We start from the raw sequence: 14069 nt of genomic DNA, 5'->3' as shown, positions 1-14069 counted from the left end.
AGTTTCAACAAAGACAGACAAAGATCTTGGCAACAGTGAAAACAAACACAGTTCATATGACAATCGGAGTGGAACAAATCAGGAGTGTTGAGGAATGCAGTTACTGTGGCAACTTGGTAATAATAGATAACAGCTGTACAGAGGTGGAAATAAAAGAGAGAATAAGGAAAGCATCTAGAAATGCAAATATGTTAGTCCAAATCCGGAGTACTAAAAACCTTGTCAGAGCATGAAAACTGAAGCTATGCAACAGCATCGTTATGCTGCTGGTGTTTCATTTGGCAGAAGTATGGCCAGAGACAACCACTCCTGAATAAAACAGCAGAGTTTTCATGTGTGGTCTGTATGAAGAATATTAAGAGTTAAGTGGGGAGAAATGGTTATAAATCTGAAAGCACAGGAAGGATTGAACGGATACCAAAGCATCCTGAAATCACATCCCAGAGCATCAGAAAGCACCAAATGGGCTACGCAGCATAGGAGGGGGGCTTACTGCACAGGAACAGTGGTAGAAATTAACAGGGGGATTCCCAGAGCTGTGATCATATATGTTACAGCATGGGACAGTGTTAGGTAAGACCTGGCTTTGAGATTAGAATGTTAGTTGTTAGACTTCCAGGTGGAGACTTAGACTGCGTCACCTGGCTTCTGGGAATCAGGCATCACAGGCAAGCCTTCAGCAAAGATCCTGTTCCCACTACACTGACTGTACAGATCTTCTCGAGCTCTCATTTCTGAGATTTGTTTGGACCAAACGCTAACATGAGAGACCACTGGGGGGGAGACCGGTGGAGATACACTGCCACCATCCACTAACCCCATGAATACGCTGTTCAGAACCAGGCTGCTCAACCCTCTGGAGATATTTCTAGATTTCCTATGCAAGGATTAATGTGAAAATTAACATTATTGCTGCCATGGTTTTCCATCCCATTGAAGTAGGAGTCAAAAAATGGCTGCTGTGGACACTGCAGAGAAATAGTACCTGATTTTCCCAGCAAGGAGGCCTGATGACTTATTCCACTGCAAGGGGAAGGTTGTACAATGAGGCCCTGTAGACCGGCAGGAAAAAGGACTGCCATGGCCAGGCAGTGGGCAAATTAATTGTCCTGGCAGCTGAATGTGATTAGACACTATTAGTGCAGCACATTAGTTTTGATGGTAAATAAATGTTCCCTTCTGTGGGAAAAGCTGCCATTTTGAAAATTGCTTTTGCTGCAAAATGAAACTTTAGTGAAATAAAAAAAAAAGCCATCAAACCCATCAGTGACAGTACAAACATTATGTAGTGAAGTAATCAATACTATTCAGAGAAAGTATGAAATATACTAATTTTCTTTCATCTCAGCATATTTTCAGATGGCCAAAGGAATTGCTACTATAATAGGTAAATATATAAACACACTATTGGAAGGATCACTATATAAAATCAGGGTGAAATAAAACAGAGTAAGAAAGTCAAAACAAAACCTTTCTGCTTTACTAAAAGAAAACATTTCAATATCAGCGTGAAAAAAGAAAGTTAAAACGACCCCTGTTTCTCCAATTTTCCCACCAGATATTTCACTGAAATGAACAAGTTCCAGCACAATGTCTCTGTTTCCACAGAATATCATTTACAGTTGGAAGATTGTTGTGTGAAAATGTTCCCAGCTTACTGTAAAAATGGCACACAAAAGGTGGCATCTTTGTGGCCAACAGAGTTGGACAACTGGGGAGTCCTGGCAGCTTTCCCAGCTCAGCTGCCCATGATGCTTAATCCTGCCTCTTGGGATCAAGAACCTTTGTGAACAGCTTTTCCATCACTTATCAGCAAAGATGATGAGACACTAAAGCTATTCTCTGATTTATCAGGCTTGGTGGAATCCTGCCTTCCCTGACTTATGTCAGCTCAATTCAGCTGCAGCCCTGCTCTGAAGTTTCCAACATGTAATGTGTTGGGTTTTTTTCTTTTTAGTTTAGGCAACTTTGCCACCAGAGTTAATTCAAAGAAGGAACATGTTTAGTGAAGTGGGGAATTTCTGCTGTGGTTGATACTGTTTTCCTGACATGCTCATTTGAAATTCAGCTAACATACTCTTCTGCAGCATTTGCAAGCAGGGAGGGAAGGACTGCCATTTCAACAACAGTAATATGTAAGTGCTATCATTATTAATAACAATCTATATTTCAATACTGCTTGGAGGCCTCAAATGAGATTAGTGGCTCATTATGTTACGCTATATGTAAATACACAGGCACAGAGTGTTTTGTAAAGTAGCCCTTATCTAGACCAACAAGATAAAATAAGGGAGAGCAAGAGGAATTTTTATAACTTTTAATTTAAAGAAGGGGAAAAATTTACCTTTGGTATGATTATGAATAAAACTGGCCAAAAGGGACAACTACATTTTGTCGCTTTCAGGCCAAAGTGATCAGGTTTTTTTGTGAGTTTGGTGTAAAGGGTTTCAAGAATATTACCTTAGGATAATGTCACATACCCACCTGCATCTTACCACTGAAATCAGCTAGAAAACAAGCTATTCATTGAAATTCATATGAGTAACATATAACTGAATGTTATTTGAATATGTTATATGAATGTTATATGTTATATGAATAACTGAAATGGTTAGTTGATGTCTCAGGACACAATTTCTAGGGTACCATTTCCTCTAGATATCTCTGAGGTGGAATCACAGAATCCTGCTTACTTTTATGGAACAGCAAAAGAAAAAATGTTAATACAGCAAACAAAGAAGGAACCAGCATTGAGTGTCTTTTTTTTTTTTTTTTTTTTTTAACCCTAGCACAAAATTATCCAGAATAACTTGTGTGCATTCTCCTCCAACCATAGCCAATATAAGCGCCAAACAGCATGAAGTGTTTGAAATTTCTGTGAGGAATAGTCCCATCAGTTAGATTCTTGCAAGTTCAGCCTGCAGCATAGTCAGAGTCTCCGCATGTTTTTGTGTATGCAGCACAAAATACTGCAAAGAAAATGTCCAGAGAACAAACCAAACACATCCTCACATTCCCACTTATTCAACTCGCACTGTGACCCTACATGCATAAGGTTCAATTTACATGTTGACTTTCTGGAGCGAGATCTGTGTCCAGGGGTGCCTGGGAAGTTCTATATCAAATCCTTTATTGAATTCCTGTCTTTTATCCCTTCTGTCTTTGTGCATGGTACTTGAATCTATCTAAAATAAAGCCTTTTGGAGGTAGGGGAATTTCAGACATCAGTATGTCTCCTAACCATGCAGGTTCTTGGGAGTTGTACTATTTTGGTTCCTTTGCTCTAGGAAATGTGAGTTCTTTTTCCTAGAGAAATCAGCGAAGTATAAACTGCTGTGGTCTCAGAGGACATCGCTAGTTTTCATTGATGGCCTTCTGTTCTTTGCGTCCCAGCAAGCCTGGGTTTTATGTGACATAAGGACCTGATTTGGAAAGGAGAACTGAGCATCCTGAAAAGTGGAGGTAGGATAAACCTTTGTTGAAAGCCAGTTCACTCCATGACAAGGATAAATCAACCCTGTTGGTCCAAAAAGCCATTAGATGAATAGGTGAAATTTTTAGGCATGTAAAGCGAGAGAAATTCCTTAAGTGACTGTCTTTAGTGTCATTCATTAGAGCCGTTTCCTGCAAAAATTAATCTCTCTGGAGCTTTTCCTCCGCTTAGGGAGAAATAACCTCTCTGCAAGGAGGAAGAGCTTCTACATTCATATTTGGAACATGTTTTATCTTGACCAAAATAATAACATCACCACCAGCCAATTCCCCTTTACCCCTCAGCTCCAGCAACAGCAAAAAGTGCAAACTGAAATGGCCAATTCTTAACTATTTTCCCCCTATTTTAATGTTGCCTAAGTCTCAGGTTTAAAGCTCAAGGCAAGCAGTACCCCAAGACATGCAGGAGACAGATGGAGGTGAATGCGCAGAGACTGGGGTTTGCATGTGTTGAGGCAGTGTTGCATAGATCCACCCTCCTTTGGCAGACTCCCTTCTGCTGTTGAAGGCTGCAGACCCACCTCCAGCTCAAGGAAAGCCCTTCAGCTGCATTTACTTGACTTACCAAGCCCTATCAGGTGCCTTGACAGCCAGACACCTGCCTTTCCAGTGTTTGCAAACATGCCAGAACTGATAATTGCATCCCCTCTGAAGTCTTCCATAAAGGGTGGGTATGGGCAGTTCATTATTAGTTTCTGCAGTGTCTTAGAGTAATTTCTATGCTGTTCATGTCATTAAAGATCACTCAAGGCTTCTTAGCAAGAGGGAGAATTGATCAGGGCTAGAGCTGAGCTGCTCCTGCTATGGGAGAAGAGGAGCAAGAAGAGCATTGCTCAGCAGGGTGGAGATTTGTGCTGGAAAGCCCTGAACAGCTGGACCTGATGCCCCACTATAGCAGTGGGAGATTGTAACCTATTCTGGGGAACTACCACAACTCTGAGCACTCTCTCAATCGTAGCAGATACCCTGTTTTCCACAGAAAGAGGCAGCAGAGCTGTGGCAATGTCACAGGAGGTGTGTGGGGACACAACCCTTGTTTGGCTGTTGTGAAGGAGGTGGAGATGAAAAGTAGGGGCTTGGAAGGCAGAGGAGGACAAAGTTGCCACAACCCGTATTACTCCTTTCCTTAGATAAACTCTCAGAAGCCATGTTTTGAGTGTGTACCCAGCAAATGAAACCAATTGTTCTCATCTTTCAAAAAACACTGTTTAAAAAATGCAGAAGTTTTAAACTGTCAAGGGATGATTGATGCTTACAGGAAAAAGGAATCAAACTGGCAGGATAGGTTGTTCATCCTGGACCCAGGATGAAGGCAAATATCATTAAACCATTCATAAACTGGTAGTTCTGCAAGCAACCAAAAGGCATGGTGCAGGTAAGTCAGTTGGCTTCCTTTTATTTTTGCAAAAGCAAGAAAATGTCTTGCTAAAAACCCAGCAAAATCCAGCTTCGTGTTCTGATGCTTTTTCTTTAATAAATGAGTGCTGATATTTTGTTTTCTGCTGGGCTTCGGGATCAGTGCAGAAAGAAAAGTTAATTTAACTATCTGGGACAAAATAACAAATATATTCCTTAACAAACAAAATAAAATATTCAAGCTTATGGCTAGTAGCAATGGTTCAAGAGGGCTTGAATCCTGGTATAGTCTCTAGAGACAAAATTTTTCTGAAGAAACAAAAAATAGCAACAGGCAAGAATTTCCTCTCTACAGACAAACAACACTCAATCAGTTTTAGTAGATAAAATGTTTTCTTAACTCCTATGGCATTTCACAATTGATGAACGTTTCCAAAATAGAGATAGTTAAAATATTATCTCTTTCCCACAAGTCTTTTTGGCTTATATTGTCACTTTGTTACCGTTGTGACCTAGGCAGTTTAAATTTATAATCTCACCTCTCCACCATCTATGCCTGAGATGACTAATTAACGTGGCTGCCATGTGTAATTGCAGTAATGGATATCTCTTACTCTCACATTGTGTTTTGATGTATTTTGCTATCATTTTGAACCAGGGATCCAAAAGAAGACAAATACCATCGTGGTAGCCAGTGTTTTCATTCAGCTGAAGAACAGGCATAAATGATCTCAGAGTATCTTAGCTCTGTCTGTTAATTAGAACCATAGGAATGATGCAGGATGCTTTTCTACCAGGTCATCTCTTCAAAATTATTTGTGATTATTAAAGGCATGATGATGGCTTTATATGTAGGAAGATGGTTGGAAAAGAGATGACCAGAATCTTGCTGTATTTTTCCCTTAACTTGTCTTCAAGGAAATGAACACAAACCCAGCATTTTCTCTCGATATTTCTCTGAAGTAATAACTCCAAAGTTATTGTAGATAAAAAAGTTACAAAGTGCATTTTGGTGTTAAAACTCAGGTACCAATGCCTGGAGAATTAAGTTTCCTCCAAGAACATGTTTTCAGTTACATCAAACACAGAGCTTTTCCCAAGTCCATGGCGATTACAGCCACCAAAAGCAGGACTCTTCAGCAGCAATCAATGTGTGCAAAAACCCTCTGGCACAAGGATTTCAGCACAGACTCCCGGCAAGAGATGTTGTGTCTTGCACACCTTATTTCATATATTATACTTCAGATTACTTCAAATTCTTTTGGAAACGTTGAACTTGTAGAAAAAAAAAAAAGAAAGCCATAGTGTGCCAAAAGGAAAAATGAATCCTCCATATCTCAATGGTAGAGAGTTTTGTTCTCAACTGCAAGAGAGGGAAGTTTGGCAGGGACCCCAGGCATCAGTCTGAGTGCTGAGTTGTTAATGAGAAAAAACAAGTCGACCAATGATGTTCACCTACCTGAAGATAATCTGGCAGTCCAGGAAAAAATTGGATATTTATTAAAAAGAAAGAAAAGGGGGGGGAAACGAAGCATTCAGCTAACTGAATGCTATGAAAGCATTTAATCTGACAGTCCTGGAGACGGTGCCTGTATTTCCATAGTGAAAGATTCCACCACACCGTTTTGCAAATTTATCTCCATGCTTTCCAGAGGGGATGTTGGATCTTTATTGACTACGGCCTGTTTTTTCTCATTGCTGAAGGAAAGACAGCCGGATCAAGAGGTAAAAGCATGTCTGGCTTTGTGAGAAAAGCAGACATCCAGGGGAAACAAGCTTTTGTGCTGTAAAGCTATTATGCAGTAGCAAGCTGATGTCTGCTGCAATTACTCATGGAGGAAGTCCTTGATGCATAAGCCCTGTTACTTTACACACTTTTTAATTTCACTTACTGTCATACTGATCACCTGCAGTACTTCACCAGTGCTTTCAACATCTGGTCCTTGCCTGAACCCTATCAGCTATACCAACCACTCTGTTACTGGAGACACTGCAGAGCGCCTGCCTTACTTCTCCTTCAGTCTTCTCTTTTCCATCTTTTCCATCATTTTGACACAACCACAGCCTCTACAAGCTTGGCTTAGCCATCAAACTCAATGATCCTTATAGACCCCTTCCAGCTTGAGATATTCTATGATTCTATCATCTAAGGTGCCTTTCCTTTTCTGATATGCAGTGTGCTTTCTTAATGTCTTCAAAGACCATGTATTGTGCTTGCAATTTCCCAGCAGTGAAGCTACCAAGGAGAAAGACAAAATACTGAAACTGCGTTCTCTTTCCTTTTTATCCAGTCTTCCTCCTTGAGTGGCTCTTAGGCTTGTCTTCAAGCAGATCTGAGGTCAGGATTCAGTGGTAGCAAATCACAACTACCTAAATGTGGTCGTACTGGAGAAGAATAAAGGATGGGAGCTTCTGATATATGACGACAGGCTGAGAGAGCTGGGCCTGTGCAGCTTGGAGAAGAGAAGGCTTGGGGGGGTCTTACACATGCGTATAAATACCTGATGTGGGGAGGTGAAGAAGACAAAGACAGATGCTTCTCAGTGGTGTCCAGTGTCAGGACAAGACAAAACAGGCAGAACCCAAAATACAGGAAATTTCATTTAAACATAATAAAATACCTTTTTTATTATTGTGAGGTTGGTCAAACAGTGGAACAATTTCTCAGAGAGGCTGTGTGTCTCCCTCCTTGGAGAAATTAAAAACTCAGCTAAGCAAACTGCTCTAGCTGACCCTGTTTTGATCAGAGGGTTGGAGCAGAGGTTTCCCTGCTAACCTCAACAATTCTGTGATCTTCCCATAAAAACCTCCCAAATTATTTTAAAGCAGAGACTCTTGAAACCGGAAGATTAAAGCAGGTAAATGAAAAAAGGGAGACTGTTAAAACTAAGGTTTCATCTAATACTCTTTAATTACTAAAAGCTTTATTCCTTCTCTTTTTCTTCCTTAGACATTAAATGGGTTAGGACCATAGTAATGTAACAGTACTCTTGATATTCCCTTGTGTACAGCAAATACAAGGTACCTCACCTTCAGAGATAAATGATCTATGGCTTTTCCCTCAGTAAATCCATGGCAGCTTCAACCCTTCAGCCCCTGCAGCACTCTTCTCCTGGTCACAGCTAAATCAGCACCATTGTGTGTAACCATAGGCACTGCCTAACTGGCCAGATTTTATTTTGGAAGAGACCTGAAAAAGGTTGTGAAGTCTTTTTGCAAATGCTGGCATGTCAACAATGATTTCTGTTCAAATTTCGGTAAGACTCTCTCCGAAACCAACCAAGCAAATAAACAAACAAAAAATCCCACAGCTGGGTGGTATCCTTTCTTCGTGTCTTCAAGCCTGTATATGCATATTTTTATATAACTATCTATGCATACCACTATTTAAGTGTCCCAAAAGCTAAGACTTCTCTTTATTTGGAGGCGATTGTATTCTAGTGAGTGATTTAATTTAAAAATAGGAAAAATCTAAGAACTGTAGACATGTTTTCTGCTTCCGTTTATGTTGTTAATAATCTTTTCATTCATCATCACAGTTGTGGCAACACACAGAAGATGAAGGACGGTTGCTCACCATCTGCTTCTCTTCCTTTGCCTTCTTTTGATAACTTGAATTAATTTATCTGTGACGACAGTATTTTTCCCAGATAAATTTGGAGTGTAATTCTCTTTCCAGTGCTATCGGTAAATGTACTGCCTTTGCCGGACATGAATTGCATCATACAACTACTTTCAGGGAATTCTAGAGTCAATAACCATCCATCATACTGGCAAAGTCTCAGCCCTTACATCTCTGTTAACTACTGCCGTTGCAACTCTGCAGTAGAAAAATGGACTTGCTGGGGAGGTCTGATTCTTTTTTATTAGAACTTTAAGGATGGTGATGAGAGTCTAAAAGCAGAACCAGTGTTTGTGACATCAGGAATGAACAGAAAGCACTGGTAGGAGTTGGTCTCATCAGTTTTTTTCAGTGGGAAGGTGGGATGCTATCAATCCAAATGGGCCAGAGAAATGCTAGGACTTTATAATTAGTATTGAGCACAGCTCCTGGAAGCTGCTTCATCGAGTGGTGAATATGTCACTGTGACAATGCAATCTCACAGTCTTCCCTCCACTTGGAGGAGGAGCTACAGCAGGGTGGTCATTAAGAGTCCTGTTCCCACTTGCAAGAGATGAGGTCCGCAATAATTTCAAGCTGCTCAAGCAAGAAACCAGTGGTCTCACTTCATCTTATTTTCTGGCTATTCATAAAGTAGATGTAGTTGTCATGGAAAGTGAACTGGTGAAATGATGGACTGATGATGTCTTTGCACAGAACAGAGAACAATGAGGAGCAAAACACCTTTGCCATGTCCTGTCCTTCCACTGACATCCACTGCTTTCCATAGGACTGGAGGCACTCATCCAGCAAGCATGTTAGTTTCCTGGATTTTCAGTTATTAAATATACGGGATATGTCAACAGTGCCTTAGGTCCTATCTTCAAGTAGGGAAGTTCTCAAAATCAACGTAGTCACCGAAACAGATGATGGGAGGTTATATCAGAAAAGAACCATCTTCTCTATGACTTGTCCTTATACTCCTCTGTAACTACTCTGTGCTTGCCATACCCTGGGGTAGGATACCAGGAGCTCTGACCTTGGCTTGTACAGATGTTCATGAGTCCTTCCAAGGACATTTGTAGACAAATGACCAAGTAGTACTGTGAAGCCAACATGCAGGGTTTGTGTTGTGTGTGACTGGCTTCTCAACATCTTCTTCTTCCAAGAGGGACTTTATTTCCTCCAGCATTGCTTCTCCTCTGACAGGAATCCATCTAAAAATACCCCCAAAATACAAACTGATTTGAAAGTTCATCTAGAGCAATGGCAATGAACAGTCAGTAAGTTGAGATCTTGCTCATATGATGTTCATCTAGTATCTGTCTTTGAAGAGTTTGAAATATAGCATGGTGTGTTCAACATTTTATTAAACGTTAACCATGCCTAACACAAACATCAGCCATTGGCATAAATCTTTTCTTAAGAAATTATTCCCCACTTCAAATTCCAACAGAAAAGGAAAGATTTGGAGCTGAGAGAGACATTTCCTTTTATGAAAATGTGGTTACTGGCAGTCCTTGTAGGTGGGATCAAGGGATTTAATAAATGTAATTTACTTTATATTGCTGCTGAGAACTAGAGCTACTTTGGAGTGAGATGGGTGTGCGTTGTGGGAAAGTGCTACCATAAATATTTCCCCATCAAACAAATCTGACCCAGAGAGGTATTTTAGAGCAGTGTTTTGAAATGGGAAGGGTAAATCTAGGCAGTGGTTTGCAGTAACCATGTGTGTCTGTGCCCCTTTGCTTCTTTAATCCAGTCAATCTCATCTGATTATCATGTCTCAGAAACAGTTGTCCACTGAATTGTCCGGGAACCATTCTCTCTGATATCATCCTAAAGAAAATGGATTAATTAACGCATTTATTGAGTGTTGCTCCTGTGCTACAAGGGGTCTTTGTTGTGCAGAGGGAAGATAGGCCCTGTTCCAAGTCATTCCTTCAAAGCAGCATCTGTAAATTTTGACTGTGTTAGCTAAAGGCTGCAATTCTTGTGCAGTCAAGAGTAGATTTCTCCTTGTTCATTCTCTACTAAAATGCGATTTTTGCTATTTGTAAAACGTAAGATTGTCCAGAAAATCACACAGTTACTAAACTGAACACCAGGGAAAGAGACGTCTCAAAGGAAATTTAGGTTAGCCAAAACAAGTATCAGGATTTTTCCTGCGGTGGGGCAGGGTACAGCTTGAAACAGCCCTCTGTCTGACAGGCAGCAACGAGTCTCTGGGAACCAAGAAATACAGCACAGCCAAGGAAATATTGAACTTGTGAGGAGAAATGGTAGAGGAAATGCTGAGAAAAACACACCTGCTACTGGAATTGCTGATCTGTGTCATTTGCAACATCCTGAGGAAGGCTTTGGTGTGGTTTTATTTTTCCGTTTAGCAAACCGTTGATGAGCGTGCCCCTACTTGCAGGTTGCCTGCCAGCACTCTGCGAGAAGCATGCTGGGTGGATGGCTGCCCATCAGTATCTCACAGCCTCTGGAGTTCTCTACTCCTGTGCTGATGGCTGGGCAACGTGGCAGCCAGAAAACCAGGTTTTCATCCTCCTCTGGGGCAGAAAGAAACACTGAAGTTTCATTATTAAATACAATTGGTCCACTTTTTGGAAAATTTCAGTCTCCCGCAGCACTGCATTGTGCCTTCTTAGATCTTCTCTTAAGATAGGCCAGTAGTGGTCCACTAAAGTCATTGGGTCCAGAGGCTGGTCTAGCTGTGTAATAGAAAGCTGGTGCAGAAATGGGGTAAGAGTATTCAGTCTAGATCCTTCCCCTTCCAAATGTTTCCCAACATCCCACAAAATTAATACTTTTAGTGCTACAATCCTAGGGAATGATCACAGAATGGTCAAGGTTGGAAGTGACCTCTGGAGATCACCTAGCATAATCCCCTGCTGAAGCAGGTTCTCCTAGAGCAGGTTGCACAGAGTCACATCCAGGTGGGTTTTGAATGTCTCCAGAGAAGGAAACTCCACAGCCTCTCTGGGCAGCCTGTCCCAGTGCTCTGTCACCCTCGAGGTAAAGTTTTTTCCTCATATTCAGATGGAACTTTCCATGTTGCAGTTTGTGCTCTTTGCCCCTTTTCTGTAGAGGAAGGAAGCTGGATTAATTAACAATATACAGCTGTGGGCTGGCTTCAAGGGTGGTGGGTTGGCTGATGTGGATAACGTGCAGCTGTGGCTGGTTCCTGATAAGTAGTTAAATAGCTCTAAGGACTGTATGGAAGAGGAGTGGCCGATGAAGAGAGACCTGGAAGAAAAAGGGAGGAGAGAGAGTGCCCTGGAGGCAGGAGAGACAAGGAGAAGGATGCAGCAGAAGGACTGGCCTGAAGGGTATGAAGAAACAGCATAGATAGTAGAATCTGACCAAAGGTAAAAGCCTTGTTGCAGCCTACTAGTTTGTTTGTGCTGTGATGCTTGTCCTGTCACTGGGCACTACTGAAAAGAGCCTGGCCCCACCCTTTTGACACTCGCCCTTAAAATATTTGTAGACATTGATAAGATCCCCTCTCTGTCTTCCCCAGGCTAAACAGGCCCAGCTCTCTCAGCCTGTCATCAGAAGGGAGGTGCTCCAGTGTCCTGATCATCTTTGTAGTCCTCTACTGGCCCCTCTCCCTGGAAAAGTTCCTTGTCTTCCTTCAAATGGGGAGCCCAGAACTGGATGCAGCACTCCAGATGCAGCCTCACCAGGGCAGATCACCTCCCTCGACTTGCTGGCCATGCTTCTAATGCACCCCAGGATTCCATTGACCTTCTTGGCCACAAGAGCACACTGCTGGGTCATGGGCAATGTGCTGTCCCCCAGCACTCCCAGGCTCTTCACCACAGAGCTGCCTTCCAGCAGGTCAGCCCCAGCCTGTACTGATGCGTGGGGCTGTTCCTCCCCAAGTGCAGGACCTTACACTGGCCTTTGTTGAACTTCATTATGTTCTTCTCTACCCAACTCTCTGACCTGTCAAGGTCTTGCTGAATGGCAGCACAGCCTTCTGGGGTATCAGCCGCTCCTCCCAGTTTTGTAACATCAGCAAACCTGCCGAGGGTGCACTCTGTCCCTTCATCTAGGTCGTTGGTGAGTAAGTTGAACAGACCTGGACACAGTGCTGACCCCTGTGGAACACCACTGGCTACAGGCCTACAGCTAGACCCTGTGCCACTGATCACAACCCTCTGAGCTCTGCCATCCAGCCAGTTCTGAATCCACCTCACTGTCCGCTCACCTAACCCACACTGCCTGAGCTTGCCTATGAGGATGTTATGGGAGACAGTGCCAAAATGATGACGTTCTTCAGGAAGAAAGCAGAAGACATTTCCATTGCCTTGGGTCCTTGCCATAGCCTGGAGTACCTGAGCTGTAAATCCCTGTATGATCCTAGAAGGTGAAGAGCGATTCCATTTCACTGTGGTATTCTGAAGATCAAGGCTTGGGTAAATACACCTGAGCAGGAAAAGAAAGGGAAAGCAATCCCTTGAATGGCAATGGCAGTTTTACCCCAGTTCATAAGGTTGCTTTAGAAAATCCATCCAAAGCTTTCTTTGCTTGAAATGGACTTTCCCCTTAGTCTATCCAGCAAACAGATTCTTAGGCCACCTCTCCATGAGTTGCTGAAATGAAGTACTGGTCTTCTGACAGTGAGAAAATCCAGAGTGAAAAAACAACAACAGAAGGATGAACTGGAGGGGATAATGTGACGCTGGCGTAATTTGTCTTTTCTGTTCTGTAGCTTGACTATATCCTTCTGCTTTTTGAATTTTTCCTAAATGGAAAAACACACACCTGCTTGTAGAAGTTTTGTTAAAACCCTCCAGATTGGCACTGATACCATATAATGTTTTTTTGTTTTAAGCAAAAGCTTGTGAGGATTTGCTTATTTCTAAAGCTTGGACCGTGTGATGGATTAGTGCTCTGAATAAATAAAAGAATAAACAGATACAAAGGTTCAGGGTGAGGAGAAAGATGTCTAGGTGGATACTCCACATGGTTTTATAATCTCATTCAGATTGCTGCTTAATGATTTACCACCACTCTTTAGAAGGATATCCAACTTTGATTAAGGGGCTCAATCAGTGGGTATTTTTCCTTCACCCCATCATAATAATCTCCAATAGTTAATTGTCATCTAGTAAAACAAGCATCCCATTTCCATTTCAAACCTTGTGGACTTTCAGATTGAAATAATTTCTAGATCTTTGTATGATTCAGAAAATTCCTTTGGCAGAAAGCTTCTGTCAGGGCAAAGGGTTGCAGATCATCATAGTCTCTTTTTCCAAAAGAAAAATGAAGCTAAGTCTTGTTACCTGTCTTGCCTCAAGTGCCTGCACTAATGGCAGAAGGGATTTCAAAGGGTTACAGTATCACAGCTGTAAACTGGAATTTAGCTGGGAAATGATGGAAAATAAACTGGTTGATATCAATTTAATTGAGAAGAGAACGTGGTTTTTGGGCTTATGCTGAACATGCAGACAAGTAGTCTGGGGAGATGGCTTTCCCCTTTGTGCAGTAAGTTTGGAAAATGAGCAGGTTTTCTATTTTGAGAAGTTTTACTTATATGGGTACATAATCTAACACAGCTGGCTTCAGATTTGTCTCTCTTTGTTATGACATTAAAATAGGGCATACA

The 14069-nt window shown here is 41.8% G+C and overlaps 1 long non-coding RNA gene across 2 annotated transcripts in view; it reads left to right on the top strand.

Moving 5' to 3' along the window:
- The window catches only part of LOC129784201 (uncharacterized), a 50226-nt gene extending 36373 nt beyond the window's left edge, over positions 1-13853 (top strand). Inside the window, exon 4 of one of the 2 annotated variants that reach the window (XR_008746643.1) lies at positions 11976-13853. This is a non-coding gene — a long non-coding RNA (uncharacterized LOC129784201). Of the gene's footprint in view, positions 1-1558; positions 6285-11975 lie in introns of those variants that run through there. The other variant, XR_008746642.1, reaches the window with a different exon arrangement.
- Positions 13854-14069: the final 216 nt, after the last annotated feature.

This window comes from Falco peregrinus, chromosome 3, assembly GCF_023634155.1.
Source record: "Falco peregrinus isolate bFalPer1 chromosome 3, bFalPer1.pri, whole genome shotgun sequence".
In the NCBI taxonomy this organism is placed as follows: domain Eukaryota; kingdom Metazoa; phylum Chordata; class Aves; order Falconiformes; family Falconidae; genus Falco; species Falco peregrinus.
Note: the sequence above shows the minus strand (reverse complement) of the source record. Positions and strands in the feature narration are given on the sequence as shown.